This window comes from Varanus komodoensis, unplaced genomic scaffold (assembly GCF_004798865.1).
Source record: "Varanus komodoensis strain SLA01 unplaced genomic scaffold, ASM479886v1 scaffold69, whole genome shotgun sequence".
Taxonomy (NCBI): domain Eukaryota; kingdom Metazoa; phylum Chordata; class Lepidosauria; order Squamata; family Varanidae; genus Varanus; species Varanus komodoensis.
The window spans coordinates 1,740,092-1,766,647 of record NW_025336334.1 but is presented as its reverse complement, the minus strand read 5'-3'; positions in this window follow the sequence as shown (position 1 = coordinate 1,766,647).

Here is a 26,556-nt window from a genome sequence, read left to right as displayed (position 1 = left end):
TCCATAAGAGGGAGTGTTGCACCATTCAGGACCAGGTCAAATCCACCCTCTCCGAAGCCCAATCCGCCAACCAACAGGACCTCCGTCTTGTCTGGATTGAGTTTCAGTTTATTGGCCCTCATCCATTCCATTACCTCGGCCAAGCACCGGTTCAGCACAGCCACTGCCTCACCTGGATTAGTGGAAAACGAGAGGTAGAGCTGGGTATCATCAGCGTATTGATGATTCCGCAGCCCACACCTCCTGATGACCTCTCCCAGAGGTTTCATATAGATGTTAAATAGCAAAGGGGATAGAATGGAGCCCTGTGGTACTCCATGGCATAGCTGCCATGGCGCAGAGACATAGTCCCCCAGCACTACCTTCTGGAATCGACCGTTGAGATAGGAGCGGAACCACTGCAAAGCAGTTCCTCTGACCCCCAATCCCGCTAGCCTATCCAGAAGGATACCATGGTCGATGGTATCGAAAGCCGCTGAGAGGTCCAGAAGAACCAACAGGGATGCACTCCCCCTGTCCTTCTTCCTGCACAGGTCATTGTACAGGGCGACCAAGGCAGATTCAGTACTGTACCCGGGTCTGAAGCCGGACTGAAAAGCATCCAGATAACCAGTTTCATCCAAGAGTGCACCACTATAGAAATGTGGTAAATAAATAAATAGGAAGCCCCTTCTTGTTTAAAGTTAAGCTTATAGTAGGTGTTTGAATGGCAAATTGCAGAGATGGCTGGCAGAAGATTGTCCTTCCCAGAATCTCTGAAGTTGCCCGCTCCTGTTTTAGATGTTTTTTCTGTTCTTGGGAATTTGGATAGCAGTTTAATAGCCCAGTTTGTCTCTCTCTTATCTGGTCTATGCTTCAGCTTGTTGGCCCTCATCTGATCCATTTAATAGCCCATCCAGCGCCACAACTGCTTGTGATGTGAAGGAGAAGCAGAGCTCATGTCTTCCTCATACTGAGGGCAAGGCACCCTGCCTCTGGATGACTCTCTCAGCAGTTTTATGTGCTTTGTACATAGCACAGGGGCAGGCCTGCATTAAGGACAGGAGTGGTCAGACAGCTACCAAGGGCCCACGCACCAGCAGGGCCCCTGGCAAAAGCCCCCTGGAACTGCTGTGCTTTACCAGTGCAGCCTGCCTGTTCACCTGCCCCTCACTCTTCCATGGATGCCCTGCCTCCCTGCAACCAAGCAAGCACGGGGGAGCTGGCAGGTCCATTTGCTGCCAAGGAGGGGCCATTCCTCCTCCTCACAAATTCCAGTTTGAGAGCAGCTGCTGTGCTGTACCTGCCCCGCCTACCTTTCTGTTCCGTTTTCAGCTACATGGGCAGGACAGCAGGCCTGTCGGTCATACCCTAAGTGTGGGGGGCGGGAATACCCCTGAGTTTCACTGGGGCCTCCTCATTAGTCCAAGAAGCAAGCAGCAGGCCTGCCAGGCTGACCAGCAACAGTACTGCGTGCTCATGGCCATATGCAGGGACTTTTCAGGGAACGGGCAAAGTCGCTAAGCAGCCTGTGCTTGTAATCTGCACACATGCCCCATCTATATTCTGCAGTGCCCTGCAACTAGCAAGGGGCCCAGTCAGGAGATGCAGAAAGCTGAATAAAGAGGTGGGCTGCCCCTGAGTTCAGCTGAGAGTGGTCACAATCCAAAAGGCAGAATGTGGACCTGAAAGAGTGGGAGGGTGGCTTTCTGACAGCGCTGCAGACTGTCAAGTCCTCAGCTGGGTGGCCTGTGAATGCACAGGCCTTGTAAACAGCTGCAGTTTGATGGGCTTCTTCCCTAGCTGACTCTGACTGTGCAAATCACTGCATTCCCATCTCAGGTAATCAAGCATGGGGGCCCTTCCTAAGCTGACTTTTATTTGAAGTGAAACAATGAGTTGTATTCTAGCCTACAGGTGAAGTGAGGTGAAGAGAGGCTGGGGGAGAACATAGGAACATCACCTGTCTGGGAAGTATGTGGGTGAGTGGGGCATAACTTGAAAGACCAATCCCTGCCAATCCCAAAATCAGAAGGGAAGATGTATTCCTTCCATACAATGGCTTTTTGTGTTTTATGCACCGGGTTAATGTTGGTATGCAAAAGCACCCTTATACTTTTACTCACAAATGCTAGAAAGTGCTGAAAGAGATGGCTGTCCCATAATGAAGATAGCCAGTCCAAATTTCATCCATGTGGATGGGCATCCACAGAAAAGGACAAGGAGGCTCAGTTGCCCCCTGGGGATAAGTCATAATCTCCAGATTCCCAACCTTCACTTTAAAAAGCAGGTCTCTGACCTGTGCAGAATCCAAAACATGAAGCAGAATGTGCAGTTCCTATTCTGCCTATTAGTTTTGTGAGAAACTAAAGTGCTCCCACTTTTTAGTGTATTTAGTTAACAGCAATTTTAATTAGCAATTGTTAACATCACATTCTGAGAGCAGGCTCTAGCAACTTCACCCTTTGGGGGATTTTCCCTGTGAGGAAGGAATTGCAGTCCCAGGAGTTTCCTGTAGTTGGGTTTGGTTCAAAGTGAGTCTCCCAAAAGAGAAAAGATAGCAGTAAAGACAGGAGCTTGTGATCTTTCTCACACAGATTTTGTTATTTGTAATGTATACATATTTTTAAAATTACCTTAGCAGTTTTATTTATTTATTTATTTTTCGATTTATATCCTGCCTTTTTCCTGCAAAGGGCTCAAGGCAGCTTACATCTCGTCCTCCATCTTATGCCCACAACAACAACCCTGTAAGGTAGATTGGGCTGAGAGACTGTGACTGGCCCAAAGTCACCCAGTTGGATCCATGGCTGAGCAGGGACTAGAACCCAGATTGTCTGAGTCCCAGTCCCATTCTCTTAACCACTACACTACACTGGCATTATGCTAAGGTACTCCCTATTGCAGGAGGCAATGCAGTGGCTGAGAATGTGTGATTACGCAAATGCTGCAAAGTAGCCCAGGGTTGTTATTCCCATTTTGCAAATGGGTGTGCATATTAGAGTATTAAAGATAACTCAGCAGCATAGTCCAGTGTATTGGTGTATTAGAGATGCGGTATGAAACTGATCGTTGTAATAGTTCACTTTATTAAAGGTTAGAATAGCTTGTTGTGTATGAGAGAGCGAGCTTTAAAAGCTACTGTGTTTAGCTCTTGCGGATGGTTCAAGTGGAACTTCTCTCCATCTTTCTCTTAGGGTTAACCTTGGAGCTGAGAGAGTTTGCCATGGAAACGGAAGTCAGAGCTTTCTCATGTGCTGTAGAAATAAACTTCTTATGAAGGTACCTGAATCTATTGTATGTTGTCTGTACAGCCAAGCCTAGCAGTGGGCTGCAAGCTGAACATGCATGAAACATGTCCTTCGGCCTTGTAATAGCCTTCATGTAGTCAAAGGGCCTGGACAGGAATTAAAGACGTCATGGAAAGAACTGAGGATATGGTCAGCAGGTCTACCTTTTAAGAAATGACCAAAGATAAGCCAGGTGTACACATTTCTCAGAAGCCTGATCTACCATTCTTGAGAAAGAGGGTGCCTAGGGTGACGACTCTTAAGAGTATAAGAGCCATGCTGGACCGGAGCAGTGGTCCATCTAGTCCACCTTTCTATTCACACAGTGGCAAACCATTTGCCCACAGGAGCCTGCAAGCAAAATATGAGTCCAACAGCAACTTTCTACATACGTTCCCCAGTAATTAGTGTACACAGGCACACTGCTTACTCACCAGATCTACCAGAAGGATAGACCTGTCTCTGATGTCTTGGGGCTTTTTAAAAACATGCCACACACAAAACATATTGTTCAAGGAAAAAATACACAATTCCAAAAGAACATTGCTGCAGTTCAAATTCAGGCCATGCAAAAGTTGCATTGTTAGCTGATGGGAAAAGTGGGAGAAGCCCTTTTCCCACTCCCACTCCCATCCCAATGGGAGAAGGGGTCCTCTGGAACCTCATCCTAATCAAGCACGCTCAGTTCTCCTTCCACTGCTGAAGACACTCCTCACCTGCTATTGCACTGCTACTCTCTAGAGCTGCTTTTCCCAACCAGTGCCATTCAGATGTTTTGGATTTCAACTCCCATCAGCCCCAGCCAGCATGGCCAGTGATCTGGAATATTGGTGTTGTAGTTGAAAACATGTGCAGGGCACCAAGTTAGGCAGGCCTGTTCCAGACAGTGCTCACTAGTGTTTCCAAGATGAAGGAAACTACTGTAGCATGAGTCCAGTGAATTTGCCCATGTTAGGATAAGGGCAGCAATGCCATTAAATATATGATACAATGTTCTTGAGAGTGTTTGCACATTTGGGTATGTTTACTCTTCTTCCTTTTTTATCCATCACTCCAAATAAAGTGTTGTTGAAGTGATGCTAAGCAACAAAGAGGATACGGAAGTGAAGTGCAGAAGTGGGCTGGGGAAAGTGTGCACAATGTGCTGTAATTACAACCACAGAGTGATATGCAGCTTTGCCTCCACCTCCAGAAGAATTCCTGCAGATGCCCATGGCAGCGGGTGACAACAGGGGGTCACCAGGAGACTGGGGGCCAGGATTGACCGCTGCTGAACACTCTAGTGGAGGTTCATGGGGCCAAACAATTGTGTAGCCCTCTAATTGCAGTTCTGTATGTAGTTCTGCTCACATCTTGGCAACAGACCCTCCAGAACTTAGCAGATAAGGAACAATCAGTGTTTCAAAATGCAGTCACACTTTAAGAGAGAAGAAAAATAGGTCCTTATTTTATGGAGGCAAATCATACACTAAGAGCTCCAGAGAGGCAACATTCCATTGCCCCTTATTTATCCACACTCTGCCAGCTTAAATGATGTGTCTTTGGAGAATGATTTATGAGATGGGGCTGGAGGAATGAAGATGGTGAGACTCAGCATATTGAACAAGGGGGAAGTACAGACAAATCCTTCTTTCTCCACCCCAGAGTTAATATTAAGAAAATAATCATAGGTTCCTAGAAAAAAGACTTCATTTCACAATGCTCGCTGCCTCAAATATATTTACAAAGGAATCACCAGTCACTGGCTTCATTAGACAAACATAGCCATTATGTCTATATCATTTTCACATTAAGTTCCAGCAAGCACATATTCTAATCTCAATTTCATAATTAAATTGCTTGGCAGTTTCTTGATACTATTTGACTTCCAAGTAACTTGGGCTCCACAGCACACAAAGGAGTGTTTTTTTCTTCTTCCACATGTCTAGAAATAGCACAACTGTTTCAATAAATGGACTCTGAGTCCAGGCTCTGAGCCAGCCTTGAATGGAGAAAAATCAAGTAAATTCATCATCATCATCATCTTTATTATTATTATTATTATTATTATTATTATTATTATTATTTCACCTTTATATCCCACCTTTTATAAGGGATGCAAGGTGACATGAGGTTCTCCAACTCTTCATTTTATCTCACAACAACCCCCTGAGGCAGGTTACTGAGAGTGAGTGACTGGCCCAAAGTTACCTAGGCAGTTTCGTGGCCCAGAGGGGCCTAGCACCTGGATCACTCGTGCCCAGGTCTAACATTGCACTGGCTGTCAATGACATGTGCTTGTTAAATCTTCAGTGATAAGTACCATTATGGTACCAAACTGGTCTTCATGACATGATGTACATCATGTAGGTTCTCTGTATCTGGGACTGACTCATTAATGAATGTTCCTTCCTCAGGGACTTCAAGTGATCAAAGATTGCTAGCTATGGCTTCAAGGCTCATAAAGGGGGAGTACAGCAGGTGAGCCCATTAATAGCTGGACCTGAACTTAGTGGGTGTTTTACGCTTAACTCACAATGTGCTCCAAGGCAGCTCCTGAGTTCACCATTCTGAATTCATTCTGAACTTAATAGGAAGCTCAGTGATCTTCCTACTAGTCCTGTTTTATTTGTGATTCAGACATGCCCTTTATCAAGTGATTTACATACATGTGTGAACAAGTCCAATAGCTATGTAATGCCTGCTCTACTGCTCATTAACATGGCATAAAGAGAGTGAGATAGGTGGGCAACTCATGGCCTGCGGGCTCCATATGACCCCCCCCCCACCCCCAGCCACAAGTGTGCTGCCTTCCTTTAAAGCCAAGTTTTGCAAACTGCTGACCCTGGAGCAGACAACAGTGCAAGCACTGGGAGGAAGAGTCCCAGGTTTGGAACTTGCCTACAGAGGCCCTCAAATTGCCTGCCCTTGATCAAGGGCCAGAAAACTCGGCTGCTCACCGTTGTCTCCAATTGATAATAAGGGCTTTTTACAAGGCCTGGATCCCAGTGCTTTCCCAAGGCTTCTTCCACTTTCTTTGATTGGGGACAGGGGGAGAGTATCTTTTTCAGTTTTACTCTGTAGACAGTCAGTGTGGTGTAGTGGCTAAAAGCATGGGATTGGTACTCAGGCGCTCTGGGTTCTAGTCCCTGCTCAACTATAAAGCCAACTGGGTGACAATTGTCAGAATCCCGGAATCTCAATTTGAAAAGAGGGAATAAAACTCGGGTTCGTGGGAAAGACCAAGCGTCCAGACCATCTGAGGCTTTATTGTATTTACCCCAAGGTTCCAGCGGTACACTCACGATAATGCATGCTGCATTACTGGGCAGGCGGAGATGAACTCTGCTGCAAAGCTTCAATACCATCACAGGGCATTTATAGGTACACAGGTACAGGCAATTGATGACAGAATGCAGAGATTACAATAAGATTCTGAGGTCATCACATACAGAACAGATAAAGAAATGTCAGTCAATCACACTGTAACAATGAGATTACAATATTTCTAATTGTCTGTATTGACACTTTAGTTGAGTAAGGAACCCATCTCCAGGTCTGCTCAGACATGCAAATTCAAGCTACTAGAAACTAGTCATGATAAGCTCAGACCCTTATCTCTAAACATTCTGCATGATCAGGGCACATGAAGCCCTCTGGACTATCAAAAGTTTATTGTAAACTGAATTCCAACAATGACTATTTACAATGTATATTTGGGCTAAAATGGCCTACTGTAGCCTACAGCTAAAGGTGAGAGAAAGGAGCTGGGGAGGAAGGCCATTTTAAACAGTGACTGCTTGGTTTTGAGAAGGAAGACAGGATTTGATTCCACAATGCAAAGGCACACAGGAGTAATGCTTTTCGGACAGCATTTATCCAAAATTTCCCAACACTTTGGGCCAGTCACAGACTCTCAGCCCAGCCTACATCTCAGGGTTGTTGTGAGGATAAGCTTGAGGAAGACAATGATGTAAGCCTCTTTGAGTTCATTGTAAGGAAACAAAGCAGGATAGAAATCTAATAAATAAATAAAGTAGGTGCAGGTTTCCAGTCCAGATGTTAAAAACTTGTGTTAAAAACATGATCCAGATTGTGTCCCTATGCCTATTCTGCCATAAGAATGGTGTGGGAGAGAATTAGATGCTAGCTACAGATGTAATACCTTTACAAAAGAGCCTGTTGCCCTGGAGGCACCTAAAGAAGGAACTGTTTTACTAACATACAATAGAACGAGGCATAGCAAATAAATCATATATAGTAGGTACAATATATTAGCAGTGGTGGTATTGCACGCTATAACAACAGGTTTTTTAAATGATTGCGAAGCTGAACAATGTCTTAAAATATACAATTGCAAAGACAAGAAAAAGAATGTAATTGCAGAGAGAATGTCTGAAAAGGAAAAATGAATTCTGAAGTAGATTATTGTAAAAGTAAATATAATTTATATTATATTTCCACCACATCTCTCTATAATTTAAGATGAAACCAGCACAAAGTTATTAAATAAACTATTAAATAAAAGTGTACACATGTTATTCCTTTTTTTTGCTATGTTTGATCATGAATTATCAACTTTTTAAAGGTGCTGAAGAAGTTTTTTTAACTCCAACAGAAATGGATCCTGTGTTTTGATATTCAGAATAATTCATTTAGACATTGTACAGCATTCACATTAATATTTATGTAATGTTTGTACTGAACCCTTCCTCCTCCTTTACTCTCAGTTTTCCTTCTTACCTTCTCTTTTCTCTAATATAACTTTCTTTTCCTGACAGCACGCAAAGATAAATGCTAGGCCAGGAGTAGGTTGCCTTTTTGGACCATGGTGCATTGGGCAATTTAAGAAACTGGGCACTATCACAAAATAGCTGCCATGGAAGGAGTGGCAAAGGACAAGTAATTTTCCCAAAAGACTGAGTTCAAGGCAGAGGTAGGGGCTGAGCTGCAAAGTGCTAAACAATTCCTTTGAAACCATAGATTTCCAGGCTAACAGAAAACTAGTTCACAGCAAAATGTGTGTGTGTGTTTGTTTTCAAAGTGGGAGCAGCAGGACACCTTGGTGGACATCCAAAAGCATATGTGAAGGCATATTCGTGGCCATGGGCACCATGTTGCCCACTCCTGCACCAGGCAAAATATGGTGGTTACCTGTGGGTCAGGTACCCCAGGCACAGCTGGTAGTAGTTACCCCTGGAGCCTGCCATTAAGAAGAAAGGAAGGAAATCAATTAGTTCTGACAAATGGAAAACTAGTGCTAGGATGGTCACATGCTGTTGCTCATTGCCAGTTCAATACCTTGTAAAAGCACCTTCATCCAGGATTCAATCCTCAATGAACAAGCTGATCTGGCAGGTGTGAATGAAGCCCAGCTGGATGCAGAAGAGCTCAGTCTGGCCCATTGATAATAAGTGTAGCAGCAGGCAAGGAAGTCTCTGTGATCTCATGTGCATTCATTCTCCTATTGCAGTAACTGCAATAGGGTTTGGCACTTGTCAAGATTTAACCCAAAGAATGCCCCACCATGATAGAACTGGGATCCTGCTGGTGTCCTTCCCATCCTGCCCTAGCCAGAGGCATCCTTGGAAAGGGTGCTGACTTTCCCCAAACTGACTGTGTTGGGGGCCTTCAACCTCATGCTGAGACTTCCTCATTAAAAACACCTCAGTATTTCATGACTTTTCAGTGGTGAAGGCTGTGCCCAGGTGACGTTCTGCCTGTTCCATCTGCTAACTGTTGACAGGCAATGTATGGGCCTGTATTTTGTAGGCTTAACACTTAAAAATTTGAACAGTAGTCTGCCAAGGATGCACTCATTACAGCTGTACAAAAATATAAGTTTGCTTCTCTCTGTATCTCTCTTTTACTTGAATGTGCCCCATTCTCATCTCTGAATGCAAACATAAACATGAGTGCATTCTGGGGGAAGGGGGGAGTTTGCATATTTCCAAGCATGCAATCACATTAGGAAAGTGTGCCATTTGCAAATAATATGCATAGTCACATTCCAGTCTATAGTGGAACATATGTGCTTGAATGTGCCCACTCAAAAAATGCACTCCAAAACACAGACTATTCCAATTTGAATTAAAAAACAGATCATAATAGAAAATGAAAGAAAGGACAGAATCATAGAATAGTAGAATTGGAAAGGGCCTATAAGGCCATTGAGTCCAGCCCCATGCTCAATGCAAGATTCCAGTTAAAGCATCCCTGACAGATGGCTGTCCAGTTGCATCTTGAATGCCTCCAGTGTGGGAGAGCCCCCAACCTTCCTAGGTAATGGCTTCCATTGTCTTACTGTTCTAACAGGAAGTTTTTCCTCATGTCCAGCCAGAATTTGGCTTCCTGTTCCTTGGATCTCTTGTTCTGTGTCCTTCACACTGGGATGATTGAGAAGAGATCCTGTCCTTCCTCTTTGTGACAGCCTTTCAAGTACTTGTAGAGTGCCATCATAGCTCCCCTCACTCTTCTTGAGGCTAAACATGCCCAGTTTTTTCAATCTCTTCTCACAGGGCTTTGTTCCCAGTCCCTGGATTATGCTTGTGGCCTCCTCTGAACCCTTTCCAGCTTGTCTGCATCTTTCTTAAATGGTGAAAGTTTAAGTTTAAGAAACAATTCTTTCTCAGAACTGCACACAGTACTTCAGATGAGGCCTGACCAGTGCTGAGTAATGGAGAACTAGTACTGTACTTCACATAATTTGGAAGTCATAATTCTATTAATGCAGCCCAATATAGCATTTGCCTTTTTTGCAGCAAGATTCCATTGTTGACTCCTGTTCAGCTTGTGATCAACAGGCTTGAGCCTCACAGATTCCCTCATCTCAAGCATTCACCAAGCCCACTGTTCTGTGGGCCAGTGTTTCTCTGGCAGCTTTAACCAACCAGGATGGGCAAGGTTTTGATCAGCAGGTACCTAGTAATTCATCTACATGCTCAGGTTGAACACACTGAAACTCATCCATTAAAACCAGGAAGGCAGATGTCTGTAGCATTTCCACAATGCCTGGCCTTAAAGAGGATACAAACTAGTGCAACTGCTAGTGTGTTTATCAGTGAAGTGTTCTGCAAACTTGCAGAGAGCTGCTGCAGATTCCTCTTCAACATTCAGAGATCCAGTGTATAGTAACCCTTCCACCAGTCAAAACAACTCAGCTGGACAATACTGCCCTGACACCATGGTGAGATTCCCTTTGCTGCAATCACCAACGTGGAGCAGGCCTTGACATAAGCTGCAACCCATGCTCTGTCAGCTTCATCAAGAGTCTTCCTCCACCATGTCCTAACTGTACTCCTAAACATATTAGGGCACTCTAGGAAGGTTTGTATAACTGAGGTTCAGGTAAGGAAGGCTCTGCTATCTTAATTAGACTAATTAAGATACAGATCAAATCTCATAGACAACTTTTATTTATTCCCTTGCTATAAGTATAACTAACTAGAACTAAAATTAAAATTCAGTCCATCTCTGCATAGCAAAGAAGACTGACCATGTGTTTTGTCAATGTGCTGTTTGCTATCCAGATGCTAACTGTTGATGTGCAACTTTAAGGCTGCAACTTTCTGCTTCTCATGGTTATTTACTTTGTTTAATGTTTCATCCTCCATTGCCTAGCATTGCACCCAAATATTAAACTATAAAAATATATGTAGCCAGTGTCAGGCCTTAGTTCATATTTGCTGATGTAAGATGAACTTGTATTTGTACAAGGAGTCCTGGTGTTCCTTGTACATCTTCTACCCAAGAGTCTTCAAGGTGCTTCATATAAAGAGCAAAATAATGAATGAAATCCTTCCAAAACTATAACATTAAATTAATCAACACTAGAAATTATCAATGAATAACATGACTAGCAAAACAGCAGCATCAAGACCATTAGCGAGTCAGGTCACAGGGCAAAACCGTTTTTATGATATTTTAAAAGGCGTTGCAGGAACTTGCCTATGAGGAACCTCAAGCCAATGGACTGAATTTGGCCCACCAGGGCTCCTTATCCAGGCCAGGAAAGCTGCCTGTGAGGCCCCTCCCCCAAATTCCACCCATTTAGGGGTGAGTACAGCCCTCCTCTGTTTTGGGCAGCTGACAAAGGACAGTATTTGAAGCTATTCTTAATTTGATGCCCTGCCCAAGTCTGGTTTAAATTCAAGAACCACAAGAAGGGGAGAGCAAGGGCCTTGAAGTTGCCCATCAGCACCCTAAGAGGTCACCTCCTCAGTTTTCTCCATTATGGCGATGTCAGGGACTCTAACCCCAACAGCCCAGTCCATTGTCTGACCACGAGAGACAGACAGCCATCAGCAAGGTACAACAGAAAAGCTCTTTAACTGAATCGGGCACACAAACACTAGAGAGTAGCCTGCTGTTAAGAAAGGTCAGCAACACCAACTAACAATCCAAATTTGTATACCTTAAGGGCAAATTCAACAATCACTGGTCATCTTGATCTATCCCCATCTACACTTTGATCTTGCCTTCTGCCCATATTAGTCTTTGAAGGTAGGACATGCTGTTTTACCACATCCCTCACTCACCTTAACAGACTCTGACAACTATCTTCCCACAGTCCTGTTAGCCAAGCAAGATTGCAAATCGGCTGTTTCAGCTGAACAGTTTCTGTCACACTAGAGTGTGACATTAATACACTTGGAAATGGTGAATTTTCTATTGGTGAGATGAATTGCATTGCTATTTACATTTTAGTTGTTATTTCTGCATTTGACCTATACACATACAAGTTTCATATGCAAATGCTATGCAAATTGGTAACCTTTTTTGTTTTCTCTTTCTCTCATAGTTGTTCTTTTGGGACTCCTAGAAGGGGGAATTTTTAAGGTAGGCCACAGTACAAAAAATCCCCTCTTCATAAACTCCTTCTCATGAGTTCTTTGTAGCCATCAGCCTAATCTAAGGAGCACATAGCTGGGATAGGGAAGCCTCTGAAGATCTGGAATTCATAACAGTGCTCCAAAAAGCAGGGTTGAATCATTGCATGTGCAGCAGTAAGACCTGACACTCTATCAGCAGCAGTCTAGCAAAATGTCAAAGTAAGATACAGTTTTAATGTTACATACACACAGCTGTTTGTGAAGTCTACCTAGGAGCCAGATGCTACAGCTGCAAGATAATTTCCCACTGATACAGGCACCAGGGTGCCAGATTGTCACTCATGGGAGAAAAGGGAATGATAAAACACCCTGTGATGAAAAGGGGAATTTACTAAATTTGGGGCCTTAATTAACATTGTAACAAGTTAAGCACTATTTAGGCAACCTGCAGCATAGCAACTAGAATGTAAAACAATTAATTATTAGCAGTTGGCTTAGCTACACTTTTATCCATGCTGCTGCTGCTAATTAAACAGCCAAAGTTCCTTCTGCAGCTTAGTTCCAACATAATTATTTCTCATGACAACAATGGAAGAGAAACGGTGTGGTTGTTCATGGAACAGTCCATGGCATGGTTGACCCAACAAATAATGTTCTAGCCCTCTTGTCCTGGTGGACCTCCAGTTGGTATTCCAGGATACATTGTAGCAGAACTCATTTTGTATCCTCATCCTTGCTTTAATAGCAGCTTCATTTTCATATCTCTCCCCCCCATCCTCATGACTCTTCATTCTGCCTTCATCCCCAATATTCAAGCAGCACTTTGGAAGACCGTCACTGATTTGTTACCCATCCACCCCTAGCAGAAATATGGACAATTGAAATTAAAACATCATCATCATCTCATTGTCTTTTGCAGATGCAGAATTACAGCTTCCCATAATGTGAAATCTTGCCTGGCCAATATCCTGGTAAGTGCAGTACATCACATCCATGAATGCTGACCAAGTCAGACTGCATGTAAATTAATTTACATACCTTTGACAGCTGTCAACTGAAAAGCAAAGCAATGAAGGGAGTCCTGCAGTGAAAGCAGTGGCAAGTATCTCTCTCCCATAGCAGTGTGATCCTCTGGTATTTCAGTATTGCCGTGACAGTTTTCAGTGGTCTTCACCTTTTCCATGCTTCCCTGTGCTTCTAAGTTCCTCAAGAAGGGACGAATCTATAACCTACCCCTTTTAAACAACTGTGAAAATAAAGGGTTCTTTAAAAAAAAGTAGCTGACAAATTTGAGAAATAAATTTGTATATATTGATTTGTCATGGCATGTGAACCAGTTCAGTGTGTGCATGTGGTAAACCAAAAGTCAACAAGCAGTAATGTAAGAGGGGAAACCTACTTCTTATATGCATGGCAAGCATGATTCTGGTCCTTGGTAACAAGAAATTTCAATCAATCTGGTCTTGAGTGTTTCAAACTGTTCTGTTTTGAAGGCAGAATGCATATGACTTGGCTGTAGGGTGTCCAGTCAGTGACACAAGATCATTGCATTTCTAGAAAACAAATGTTCAGGCCTGAATCTGTTTGAGAACAGTAACTTTTGTTCTAGATGTAATTCCTCTGATGTATGGCGATCTTTATAACTCTTCAGTAGTGAGGGAAATGCAGTACGAACCTACTTAAGATACTTTCCAGATGTGTCCAGGCTCAGCCCTGAACTAAGTGTTCCGCAAGGGAGCCTTCACCTAGCCCTAGCAGATCTGGAAAAAGCAGTTCCTTTGCAAGCAGTCTATAGCTCTTTAAGATTTACTGAACATGAGCATTCATGGAAAGCTGTATTGGCGTTATCTACTAGGGAAGAGGGGGAGAAATTGTTGGGAAAGTTTCTTGTTATGATATTTGGCTTGAATCCTGTGATTTTTGGTTCTTAGCCTATTGACCTCTTCAATGTACTACATCATGTCTACATGTACCTAATGCATTCTTCATTAATTTCATGCAGTTCATGAAATATGCTGCTGACTATGAATGTTCTGGCAACAGTAAATACCAGCTTTTTCAGTCTTTCCAAGTGTAATTAGCCATATTTCCCTCATTTGGAAAAATCCACGTAGACTGTAATGTACACATTTTAGCAGAACTGTTCATGAATGCTGGATATATTGTAATTGTAATTCTATTTGTTTTATTTATTTGTTGTTGTGAGCCATCCTGAGGCTATGTAGCAATGGGGATGGCATATAAAAACTTTAAATAAATAAATAAATATTCTAAAATGCTTTCTTGTAGTTCAGTAGTTCAGAATGCTACCCTTGGGGATGATTCTCTCCAGGAGACATTTCAATTTGTCCAGCTACAAAAGCAATCATCCATCTTTATGACATGAATAAACAACTTCAAAATTGGTTATCAGAGGTCCAGGACAATGTTCTAGACACTGTTATATCTTGATGTGTTTTCTTATATTTCAATGTCATTTAAGGGATAGAGATGGAGAAGCTCCCCTCCCCCTGTGCAAAACCACATAAACAATGCTTGCACAGCTGCTAAGATTTAACATTTCATCTGTCGGAAGGCAGAAATTCCACTGAATAAAGGAATTACCCTGTTCTATTTTAAAATAGGATATGTTTGCACATTTGTGGGTTTGTTCTTGGAGAAATTGCAACAAACCAGTGATTTGCCATGGTCCAAGAACTTTCACCAACATTATAAGTCCTGTTATTATAAGTCCTGTTGCTTATTATCTAAAGAGTGCCATCTATGGGGCTGCCTGTGAGCTTCTGAGCAACCAGTTAAGTGTGGGAGGAAAGAGGAGATGGAGACTACCTCCATAATCTCTTCACCCTCAAAAGCACTTAGATGGCTGGCTTTGGCCATCTGTATGTGCCCCCCTCCCCACTTCTTGGAAGGCGGAAAGGCTCAGACTGTGCCTGGTTTCTACAGATGGGGGCAATGCCTTCTGCCTCCCCTCCACATGCCCCCAGAACAACCTTCCCAGCACCTTTCCCCAAAGACGGTCTTACATCTTGAAGACCTCAGCTGCTGTGGAAAGAGCTGTGCCAGCTGAGAGGGCGGAGGGCTGCCCTCAGAAGATGGAATTTCTGCTACTACCTTGGAAGACTTTTCCAAAATTGCAGTGGGGTCTCCACCTTTCCCTATGATAGATTCTGTTGGCCATCAGATTAGCCCTCAGATTTAATTCTTTAATATTTCAAAAATGCAAGTATCCTACAGTGGGGTTTTAATAATAAGCAAATATATGCAAATTTAATTGCTTGAGCTTTTCTCTATGAGGCTGTTAATCAGCTGTTAATCCATTGTATCTAGTTTTGGTTTCAATGCAGAACTGAAATCTAAGCTTTACACAACCTTTCTTACTTTTTTGTTCCCTAACTTTTCAGTGGCACATTGGTATAACAGTACAGCATAAATACACAAGAAGAAATCACATACTTTTTTACTTGTATAGTTAAATGATGCAATCTCCTTACTCCAAACCAGTTGCAGATGGTGCTGGCTAGACCCAGAAGTGAAAGTGAAGTGTCACATCGTTGACTAAACAACCTGTAGACAACATGTGTAAAGAATGATGAGCACACAACAAATGCCTCAAGTAGAAAAGACGTATATGTGCAAGGACTCGCAGGACCTGTGCAATATTGAGGGCAGTTGTGCCATGGAATATTGAGCATGTTGGGTGAACGGGAAAATGAAACAGAAGGGTCTCCGACATTTTATACTTTTCTGAATGCAGGCAGCCCTGAACCTGAGCCCTTTACTATGTTATAGCAGATCACTGGAAGTTTTCAAGGAAATGGAAAAGAGGAAAATCTTTTTCCTCCCTCCCTCCCTCGCTCCCTCCCTGAAACCTCTGTCTCTGCCCCTTCTGCAAGACCAAATGAGCTACACAGCCCCTTTTGTGGAGAACTGAATATAAGCATATTTTCTTTTCCATTGTCTGGAAATGCTCTGTAAGATTGTATTGCAGTTTGCCACTAGATCCTAATTCCTTCTAATTACTGGCAATTTGGCAGAAAATGGAGCCACCCAAAAAAGAAACTTTAAAAGACAAAAAAAAAAAAACAAACAAACAGCCAGTGGGGTCCGGTTCTTATTGGCTTCCAGACCAATAGGTGGGAACAGAGTGGAGCATTGGTCTGCCAGAGTCCATAAAAACATATAGGCTGGGATTGGGTGAATGTACCTTTTGCTGAACTTTGCTATATGGGGGAGGGGAGGTTCAGGAGGGAGGAAATGAAAAGGCATGTCTTTTCCCTTTGGTGTTGTGCAGAATGCTCCCCATATCACTCCTAAATAGCTATAACAAAGCAGTTAGATTGAGGATGGCAGCCAACCCTCCACCTGAGCTCTTTAGGATTCTTTTAGCACAGCAGGGGAAGGTTTCAAGAGAGTCAGAAAAGGTTTGTGTCTGCCTCTGCAATATCCTACTAAGAGTATAATATAACACTGCCATTGGTTTTGGAGCCTTTGCTTTATCTTTGTCCTTGCTCACAAACAGCTGCAGCATTTGCCAGCTCCTATTACCCTTTAAATCATTTTCTCAGAGAATCTGCAAACTGTTTAGTGAACATTCATTCAGCTATGTCTGTCATATAGCTATTTAATAATCTCCTGTCATTATGTGAAGGGTAATGGTAGAGGTTCTGTTCTCTTGCCAGCATGAAGGAGCATGTGCTCTTTTTTTACATGCTGTACCATACAGACACTGATGGTATCTGGATTCAATAAATGTAGTCATTTGGTCATGTTTTCTCATTATGGCTCAGGAGACAAATGTGTCTTATTACTAGGGGATGCTTCTAGGTAGCCCAGAAAGATGTTCAATTTGGTAATAAATTGCTTGATAAAAAGGTAAAGGTTTCCCCTTGACTTTAAGTCCAGTCATGCCTGACTCTAGGGGGCGGTGCTCATCTCTGTTTCCTAGCCAAGGGAGCTAGCGTTTGTCCGCAGACAGTCTCCGTGGTCATGTGGCCGGCATGACTAAACACCAAAGTGCACGGAACGCTGTTACCTGCCCACCGAAGTGGTACCTTTTTATCTACTTGCATTTGCATGCTTTCGAACTGCAAGGTTGGCAGGAGCTGGGACAGAGCAACGGGAACTCACCCTGTTGTGTAGATTCAAACCGGCGACCTTTCGATCAACCAGCCCAGAAGCACAGTGGTTTAAACCACTGCGCCACCTGCAGTCCCAATTGCTTGATAGAAATAAGCAAATGCTCTCCCCCACAACCTATTATAATTGATTTTTTCCTCAGTCTGCTTATTAAACATCTTAGCAAAGATTTCTGATAATGCATGGTTCAGCTAGTCCAAACATACCTGACCTCACCGATAATATATGTGTACGTAAATGTGTCTTTTTATTATGCATAATTGAAAAACACAAACACATTCCCTGTATGTGTTCTGGCTCTTGCCTCTTGGCAGAGCAGCAAAGGCACAGGCTGGGAGAGAGTGCGAGTGGCCAGGGGATTGGTGAAGGCAAGGTAGGAGCTGGGCAGAGAAGCAGAGGGACAGGAGCAGCAGAGAGGAAGGGGGGCGGGGCCAGAGAGGCTAGAGGGGCCAGGAGGAAGCAGACAGGCGGGGCCACCGGCCTGAGGGACTGATAAGGCTGTGCTCAGCCACTGCAAGCCTTTTTGGCTCTTGCCTCTTGGCGTCTTCTCTTGTCTGCATCCCTTAGCTGTGGCCCGGGCTGCCCACAGACTCCCTTCCCTGGGAGGCTGAGGGTTTTGTTGTTTTGTTTGATTTTTTGTTTTATTGCTTTGTTTTTCTTTGTTTGTTTTGGTTTTGGTTTGGTGCTGTGTTGTGCTTTGCTTTGTTTTTCCTCCAATTTAAATTTTATTTTATCCTTGCGTGTGTGTGTGGGTTTTTGTCTGGGAGAACTGGGGGAGTGTGGGGTACTGCAGGACAGACAAGGCAGGGGACCAAGGTAGGGTCTCAGAAGGGTTCCCAATGGCAGACCAGGAGATGGCCTTGGCAGGAGTCACCGGTGTTGCTGCCCGCTGCAACAGCTGCAACATGTTCACCCCTCTCCCCCAGGAGAGGCAGGCTTACACATGCCCTTGGTACAAGCTGGTGGTCCTGCTAGAGGAGGAGTTCAGGTGCCTGAGGGCCGAGAGAGCTCTCCAGGCTCCCCGGGAGCAGCCCCCCTCTGGACAGAGGGTTGAGGGAGAGGCCACGGGAGGAGCAGCTGGGGAGACATGGAGGCATGTCACCCACAGGAGGAGGAGCCAGCACAGCCTCCTCCTTCTCCTGGCACCAATCTGGAGCTGGGAAATAGGTTCTCTCCACTTGGGGAGGCTGGGGCTGATGAGGCCTCGGGGGACCAGCAGAACCCCCAGCCTGGGACCACAAGCAGCAAGGGGGCCGCTGCAAAAGAAGTGAGGGCGAGGGCACGGCTGCCCACCACCACCAGGAAGACACGGCGGCAGGTGATTGTTGTTGGGGACTCGCAGCTGAGGGGCACTGAGGTGGCAGTGTGCCGCCCCAACATGGAGACAAGGGAGGTTTGCTGCCTGCCAGGCGCATGCATCCGGCATGTGAAGGACAGAGTAGAGCGTCTTGTTTGCTCTGGGGGTCACCAGTCGCTCCTGGTGATCCATGTGGGCACAAACGACGTGGCCAGGCAGGGTGTGGTCGGGATCACCAGGGCCTTTGAGGCCATGGGGAAGAAACTCCAGGCGCTAAAGGCCCAAGTGGCCTTCTCATTGATATTATCAGTCTGGGGATTTGGGCCAGGAAGGGACAGGAGTGCCTCCAAGGTGAACGACTGGCTTAGGGTGTGGTGCCAGAAGGAACGCTTCGGGTTCCTCGACCACGGCACTCATTTCCTTGCCAATGGACTTCTGGCAAGGGATGGGTTGCACCTCACTAGGATGGGGGAAAGTGCTTTGGAGATGCTCTAGCGAGCTTTGTCTGGAAGACTTTAAACTGAGCTGGGCGGGGGTCAGGCCCCCCAGAAAAGTGTCTGCACTGGACAAGTGTGGGGAGAGGATCAGGTCTCTGGGAACAGGGTTTTAGAGGTACTGCAGGGACTGACAGGACTCCTACAGAGAGGGGCCAGATATCGGAGAGGGAGGAGGAGGCTGAGGACTCCAAGGAAAGGAAGTGGTGGGAAGGCGGTGAGGTGCATGTACACCAATGCTAGGAGCATGGGTAATAAGCAGGAAGAGCTTGAAGCTCTCCTGGGAATAGGAGGGTATGACCTGGTGGGAATCACAGAAACTGGGTGGGATGAAAGGCAAGTCTGGAATGTGAACATAGAAGGGTATCACCTTTTTAGAAAGGACAGGAAGGGAAAGAGGGGTGGGAGAGTGGCTTTATACGTCAGGAAAGGACTAGGATGCAGTGAGATAGAATGCAGCACAGATGGGGATTCGGTAGAGGCAGTCTGGGTGAAACTTAGGGGTTTTGACAGGGAAAGAGACCTGACAGTGGGGGTATGTTATCGCCCTCCAGGTCAACTTGAGACCCTGGATGATGGCCTGACAGACCAGAATCTAAGGATATCTTGGGGGAGAGACACAGTAATTATGGGAGATTTCAGTCTCCTGGATATTAGTTGGAAGACTCACTCGACGGTGACAGCCAGGTCACGTTGCTTCTTAGAAGCTATAGAGAGAGGGTTTTTCACACAGAGGGTCTGAGAGGCAACGGGGGCGAGGAACATTCTTGACTTGGTCTTGACCAATAGAGAGGAGCTGATAGAGGAAGTACAGATTAGGGGAGCTCTGGATGCGAGGGATCACTCCATCCTTTGCTTTGAGATCAGGGGACTGGGGATGGGCAGCAGGTTGAACACCAGAAGCTGGGACTTCAAGAGGGCCAACTGAAGGCCAGACTGGGGAAAGTCTCCTGGGATAGGTTAGTGGAAGGTAAGCAAGTTGAGGAGGGGTGGATGGAACTCAAAAGGGAGGTTTTGGAGGCACAAGCCTTGATGATACCTCTAGATAATAAGGAGGAGAGGCGGAGGAGAGCGCTGCCATGGATGCGAAAGAAGGTGGTTAGAGGGATTAGACGAATGAGGAACCTCCATAGGAAATGCGTACTGGGGCAAATAGGCAAAAGGGTATACTGGGAGGAGGAGGCCCGTTGCAGAAGGATTCTTCACAAGGCTAAGGTTGATTACGAGCTGAAACTTGCCAAGAATATCAAGAGCAACAAAAAGGGCTTCTTTCAGCATGTAAATAGGAAGAGGAAGGAGATCCAGTGACTGATATGAGGGAACAGGCACAGATGCTAAATGACTATTTTGCCTCTGTGTTCTCCCCAAAGCAGGACGGGGGAGATCTGCATAGGAGATTAGATGAGGCCGGGGACTTAGGGGTGCAGATTAGAGTCACCTTGAAGTCAAGGGGCTCCTCAGGGCATTGGACATTACAAAGGCGCTAGGCCCTGATGGATTACACCCAAGAGTACTTAGAGAGTTGGCAGGGGTTCCCCCACGCCCACTGGCCTCCATTTTTGAGGTCTCATGGAGAACAGGTGAAGTTCCAGAGGACTGGAGGGTGGCATCCGTGGTCCCAATTTTCAAAAAGGGTAGTAGAAGGGACATGGGGAATTACAGACCTGTTAGCCTTACGTCCATTGCAGGAAAAACAATGGAAAGGCTCATAATAGAGAGAGATCTAGTGATGCTAGATAGGGAAGGGAGGCTGACAGCAAACAACATGGCTTCTGCAAAAACAGGACCTGCCAAACAAACCTTGTGGAATTCTATGACAAGCTTTCGAGATGGCTAGATGGAGGGGATCCAGTGGATGTGGTTTACCCGGATTTCAGCAAGGCCTATGACAAAGTGCCCCCTGATATCCTGGTGGAGAAACTGAGGAGTTTTGGGATACACCAAAGCACTGTCCAGTGGATTAGGGCATGGTTGACTGACCGAAAGCAGAGGGTAACCATTAGTGGGGAATCATCAGGATGGTGGCCAGTAACAAGCGGGGTCCCCCAGGGCTCTGTTCTGGGACTGATCCTGTTTAATCTTTTCATCAATGACATGGAAGAAGGGGTGAACAGTCTGCTGATCAAATTCGCAGACGACAGTAAAACTGGAGCAGTGGGCACAACTGAGGAGCAGGTGCTCCAGATCCAAAAGGATCGGGACAGACTGTGGAAGTGGGCAGGAGACAACAGGATGGCATTCAATGTGGATAAATGCAAGGTCTCGCACTTGGGGCATAGGAATAGCTGTCATAAATACAGGTTAGAGGACAAGTGGCTGGAGAGCAGCACTTGTGAAAGGGACCTCGGGGTACTGGTTGACTGCAGGCTGAACATGAATCAGCAGTGTGATGCGGTGGTCAAGAGGGCGAACGCCACCCTTGGTTGCATAGCTACAAGTGTGGCTTCTAGATCGAGGGAGGTATTATTACCACTGTATACGACTCTGGTATGCCTGCAGCTGGAGTATTGTGCTCAGTTTTGGGCCCCTCATTACAGAAGGGATATAGCCAGGTTAGAGTCAGTGCAGCGTAGGGCCACAAGATTGGTGGCCGGTTTCCAGGGGATAGGGTATGAGGCAAGACTGAGGGAACTCAATAACTATTGCCTGTTACATAAAAAGGGTCATAGGGTTGCTTATATCCTCAGCTACAAGGTCAGAAATTGCTCCAACCTCATAGCTAGGAATTGGCATTCAGATCCAACCTCCTTTCAGAAAGAACTGTGTTGAGTGCATCTCCAAGGTCATAAGAGGAAACTCATAGGTTGGCTTTTGTGGTAGGAAGGGAACAAAACTAGAGACCCCAACAATGTCCCAGCCTCCTTCTTTCCCCTTTGAGATGCCACAGGTAGTCATAATCACCTGTTGCAAATGGTTTCCAGAACATCCTCTCTCATTCCTTTGTTTTCAGTGCCAGAACCAATTTCATAGCCCCTTCAAATAAATTCCATGCCTAGTTCACTTGTTCATTCATTCATTCATTCATTCATTCATTCATTCATTCAAAGCTTTTTATAACATTCTATCAGAAAAGTACTACAAGAAGAAGCACAGCACCATCAATCCTCAGCTAAAACCCTATCAAAACAACATTTAAGACTTAAAATGTTGGGGAAATAAGGTTTTGGCCTGGTGCCAAAAGGAGTAAAGTGTCAGCACCAGGTGCACCTCTCTGGGGAGCATGTTCCATAACCTTCCTCTTGTTCTCTTAAATTCAGAAGCCTAATTTATTCATTTTTGTGAGTCTTATAAGGTACAATCCCATAGTGTAATAAATGTTGCATATCTCACAGAAAGGTTTAATTATTTATTTTATTTATTTATTTAGGAGACTTCTATGCCACCCCATTCACCGAAGCCTTGGGGCAGCTCATTATTGGGCATATAGAAATTAATCTGTCTAATGTACTGCACATCAACCAATCGATCTACCAGTAGTTCTGTCTACCTTCTGGCTACCCCTGGACATACTGGACCAGATGAACAAAGCGTCTCACCTGGTACAACTATGACAGATTCCTCTGTTCCTATGAGTAGTCCTACCCAAGGAAAATTGTAATACATATGATTATTAATAGAAACTCATAGAAACACAGGAAGTAAATAAATAAATTGAGAAATAGCAGGAAGTAGTATCTGTTGGAAGGAAAACAGAGCTTGTTGTTGTTATATGCAATCAAGTTGTCTCTGACTTATGGTGATCCTAAAAATGAAAGGGTCCTTTCTTTGAAAGCCCCACACAGCTCTTGTAAACTCAAGGCTGTGGCTTCCTTTGTAAAGTTGATCCATCTCATGTTTGGCTTTACTTTTCTTCTCTTGCCTCTGACTTTCCTTAGCATTAATTTCTTCCCATGAGTCTTCCCTTGTCATGATGGGGCCAGAGTGCTACAGCCTTAGTTTCATCATTTTTGCTTTCAGAGAAAGTTCTGCTTGATTTGACCTAGGATCCACTTGTCTGTCTTTCAGTCCATTAAGATATTCTCAAAGCTCCCCTTCAGCAGCATGTTTCAAATGCATCTGTTTTCTTCCTGTCAACTTTCTTCACTGTTCAGGTAGGCGTTAGGACAATCAAGTGCTGAGGCACACCCATTTCTTTCAGAACCATCCATAGCTTCTCATGATCTACACAACCAAAGCCTTTGCTATAAAGCATAAATTGATCATCTGAAATTCTTTGGGGTGCTCCAGTAGCCAGCATGTATTTGCAATATCCTGAGTACCTCTTATTTTTTGGAATCCAGCTTGAAAGTCAGGCTTTCTTGCTCCAAAGTGTAGAAATCCTTGTTGCATCACCTTGTTTCCATGGAAATTAGTGCAAAGGTCCTATGCTTGCTGCACCCTTTCACATTTCCACTCTTTGGGTTTGGAATGTATAGTGAATGTTTCCAGTCAGTAGGCCATTGTCTCCATATTTGTTGGCATATTCATGTTAGGATTTGGATTAATTCAGTCTCTGCAGCTTGAAACAGTTCTTTTGGTATCTTACTTCATTTGGGTGCTTTATTCTTCCCACATGCTTTCAGAGCAGCTTTCATTTTATTTTCTAATATTGGAAGTTCTTTTTCATAGGATTTCTTTTTGAAGGAGTCTGTGATCCTTTGATCTTTTCTGAATAGTTCTTTACATTGTTTCCACCTTCCGTTAAATTTTGCCTGCTCAGATAACTTGAACCAGTGACCTTTTGATCAACCACCCCAACAGCTCAGCAGTTTAAACCACTGCGCCACCTACATCCCTATCCATGGATAAGTGGGAACTAAAACCCAGATCTCCCGAGTCCCAATTCTGCAGTCTTAACCACTATGCAAGGTTGTTAAATGGCTGTTTCTTTGCTACATCTGCTTTTGGCTTCATTGCAGAACTGAAATCTGAGCAAATACAAGGTGGATTTCCTTTCATGCTTTTGCAGCATAACTTCTAGGTGGCACTATGGCATAACAGAATAGCAAAACTACATGAGAAGTCAGGTTTGTTTGTTTATTTTTTGCTTTTACAATTAAATGCCACAATTTCTCTGCTCTAAAAAAAGTCACAGAATGTGCTAGTAAAACACAAAAGTGAAACTGGAGGTAATGCTGTCATCTGAAGAGCCCATAAATAACTGTGAGTAGGGAGCAACAAGCACATAATAAATGCTTCATGTAGAAATGGTCTTATAAAGGTAAAGGTAAAGGTTTCCCCTTGACGTTAAGTCCAGTCATGCCTGACTCTGGGGGGGGGGGGGGTGCTCATCTCCCTTTCCTAGCCGAGGGAGCCAGTCTCTGTGGTCATGTGGCCGACATGACTAAACACCGAAGTGCACGGAACGCTGTTACCTGCCCACCGAAGTGGTACCTTTTTATCTACTTGCATTTGCATGCTTTCAAACTGCAAGGTTGGCAGGAGCTGGGACGAAGCAATGGGTACTCACTCCAGATTCGACCCAGCGACCTTTCGATCAACCAGCCCAGCAGCACAGTGGTTTAAACCAGGTCTTGGCCAGGTTTGGCAGTGGAGACCTGATCTGGTTTGTTCCAGGGAATAATCCCTCTCTGCTTTGAAGGGTCATAGATTCTCCTTTCCTGGAGGCATTCAAGCAGAGGCTGGATTGGCCATGTCCTGGGGATTCTGTGGCTGCACTCTGCCTCGCAGGTCCAGCACTAAGCAGAGGTTTGTCTGAGTGACTTCTAAGGACCTTTTCTGCTTCATGGTTGTATAGATTTGCTTATGCATAGCTTTGTTGTCCTTTCAAAAGATTTCATGGGCATTAGGTGTATGGATGGATGCAAGGAGACAGCACATGCAATCCCAACACCCTCTTCTACTAATGCGTTGGCTGTATGAAACGGAGATATCCCTATTGCAGTTGCATAAGTTAATATGTAAGTGGTGGCAGTGATGGGGTGTGCGCATGTACAGAGGAATCGAGGTGCTTTGATAGGGTAGAGATGGAACAGATCTGGCAACTACATGATCCGGGTGTAGTTTCATAAGCTTTAAACAGTGGTGCCTAAGTCGATAATTGGGCAGGCAGGAATATCCTGCAATCTTTCTTCATCCCTAATCTTGGATTTAACTCTAGTATTCCATTTAATACATTTTAATCCCCTTGCTGTTGTTTTATTAATGTGGCATTAATATACATAGCATTTCATCATTTTAATGTACCATCAATGTAAATGGCATTTTAATTTCAACAAAAAACAAAACAAAGTCCCTGCCTCAAAGAGAATTCACTCTAATTTTCAAAGTACAATTGAATGAACTTCTCATTTTCTTACCTATAAAGAAATAATGTTTCTCCCCATCTCCCTTTGCTTTGTTCCTATTTATCGTTCTTCTTTAATTATTCCATCCAGGCCCTGCTGTTCTTCTGATATCCATCTCTTAGTGTGACCAAGAATTATCTCAGTTGTCCCACCTTCCATCTGCTTGCCTTTGACAGCACTCTTCTCTTTGGAACTCATGGCCTCAAGATATTGGTGCAATTCATTCTGGCCATTGTGGCAGCTGTTTTCCCCAGCCTTCTTCAGATTGCTGCCATTTTAGCTTGGTGTCTCACTTCCTCCTCTTTTTTCCTTGCCCACTTAGTTTTCTTTTCTCATGTGTCTGTTTATTTAGAGTACGCACCTGTGGACAGGACTTTCTCATTGTCAATCAGTAGGTTGAATAGCATTTCTTAGTTATTACTGTTCTTCTAAGATGTAACCATTTTCTTCTGTAAACTGCAATATTTCTTTATCACCTTTTGAAGCTGACATACAAAAAGCATTTAGAATGTTGTAAATATCAAAAAACAAAATGAGCCAGAAAACTCAAGCCCCATAATCTTGCCATGGAAATTGCAGAAATAAAAAGGAACATTTGCCTGGTTTGAATTATTCAAAGTCAAACCAGACAGCACCTTAAAAGTGTGGCTACACTTGCTGCATCCCCAATATCATGAGGAAACTATTCCCATTTTTCCTTGCCCCCAATATTGCCTCAAAGACTGCCATTCTGTGTGTCTATGTGTGTGAGAGAGACACAGGCATATTCTGCTGAACAAACAACAGAATCATGCAGCACATTAAGAACTAAGAAAATATATTACAGCATGAGTCCACAAAAGCTCATGGCAGCAGCCCCACATTTACAAGAACATCCCTCTTGGGCCTGAGTTCCCACCAGCCACACTGAGTTAACATTCTTGTGTACCTGGACCCTGTTCCAAATGCTGAGAAGTGCTGGGGATACAGCATTCACCCGGCGGTTCAGTTTCCTTTGCAAGGATGTCACAGGAGGTGTACAGCATTTCTGTGTTGCAAGGGTTGTTAGGACATATAGAAACATAGAAACAGAGCGAATCAGAAGGGGTCTCCTGGGCCATCTAGTCTGACCCACGGCTCCAGCTGGCTCCGTTCACGACATGCCCACCATGTGCATGTCCAGCCTACCTTTGAACACCCTCACCAATGGGGCTCAACAACCTCCCGTGGAAGCCCATTCCACACCCTCAGGATCCTAACTGTTAGGAAGTGCTTCCTGGT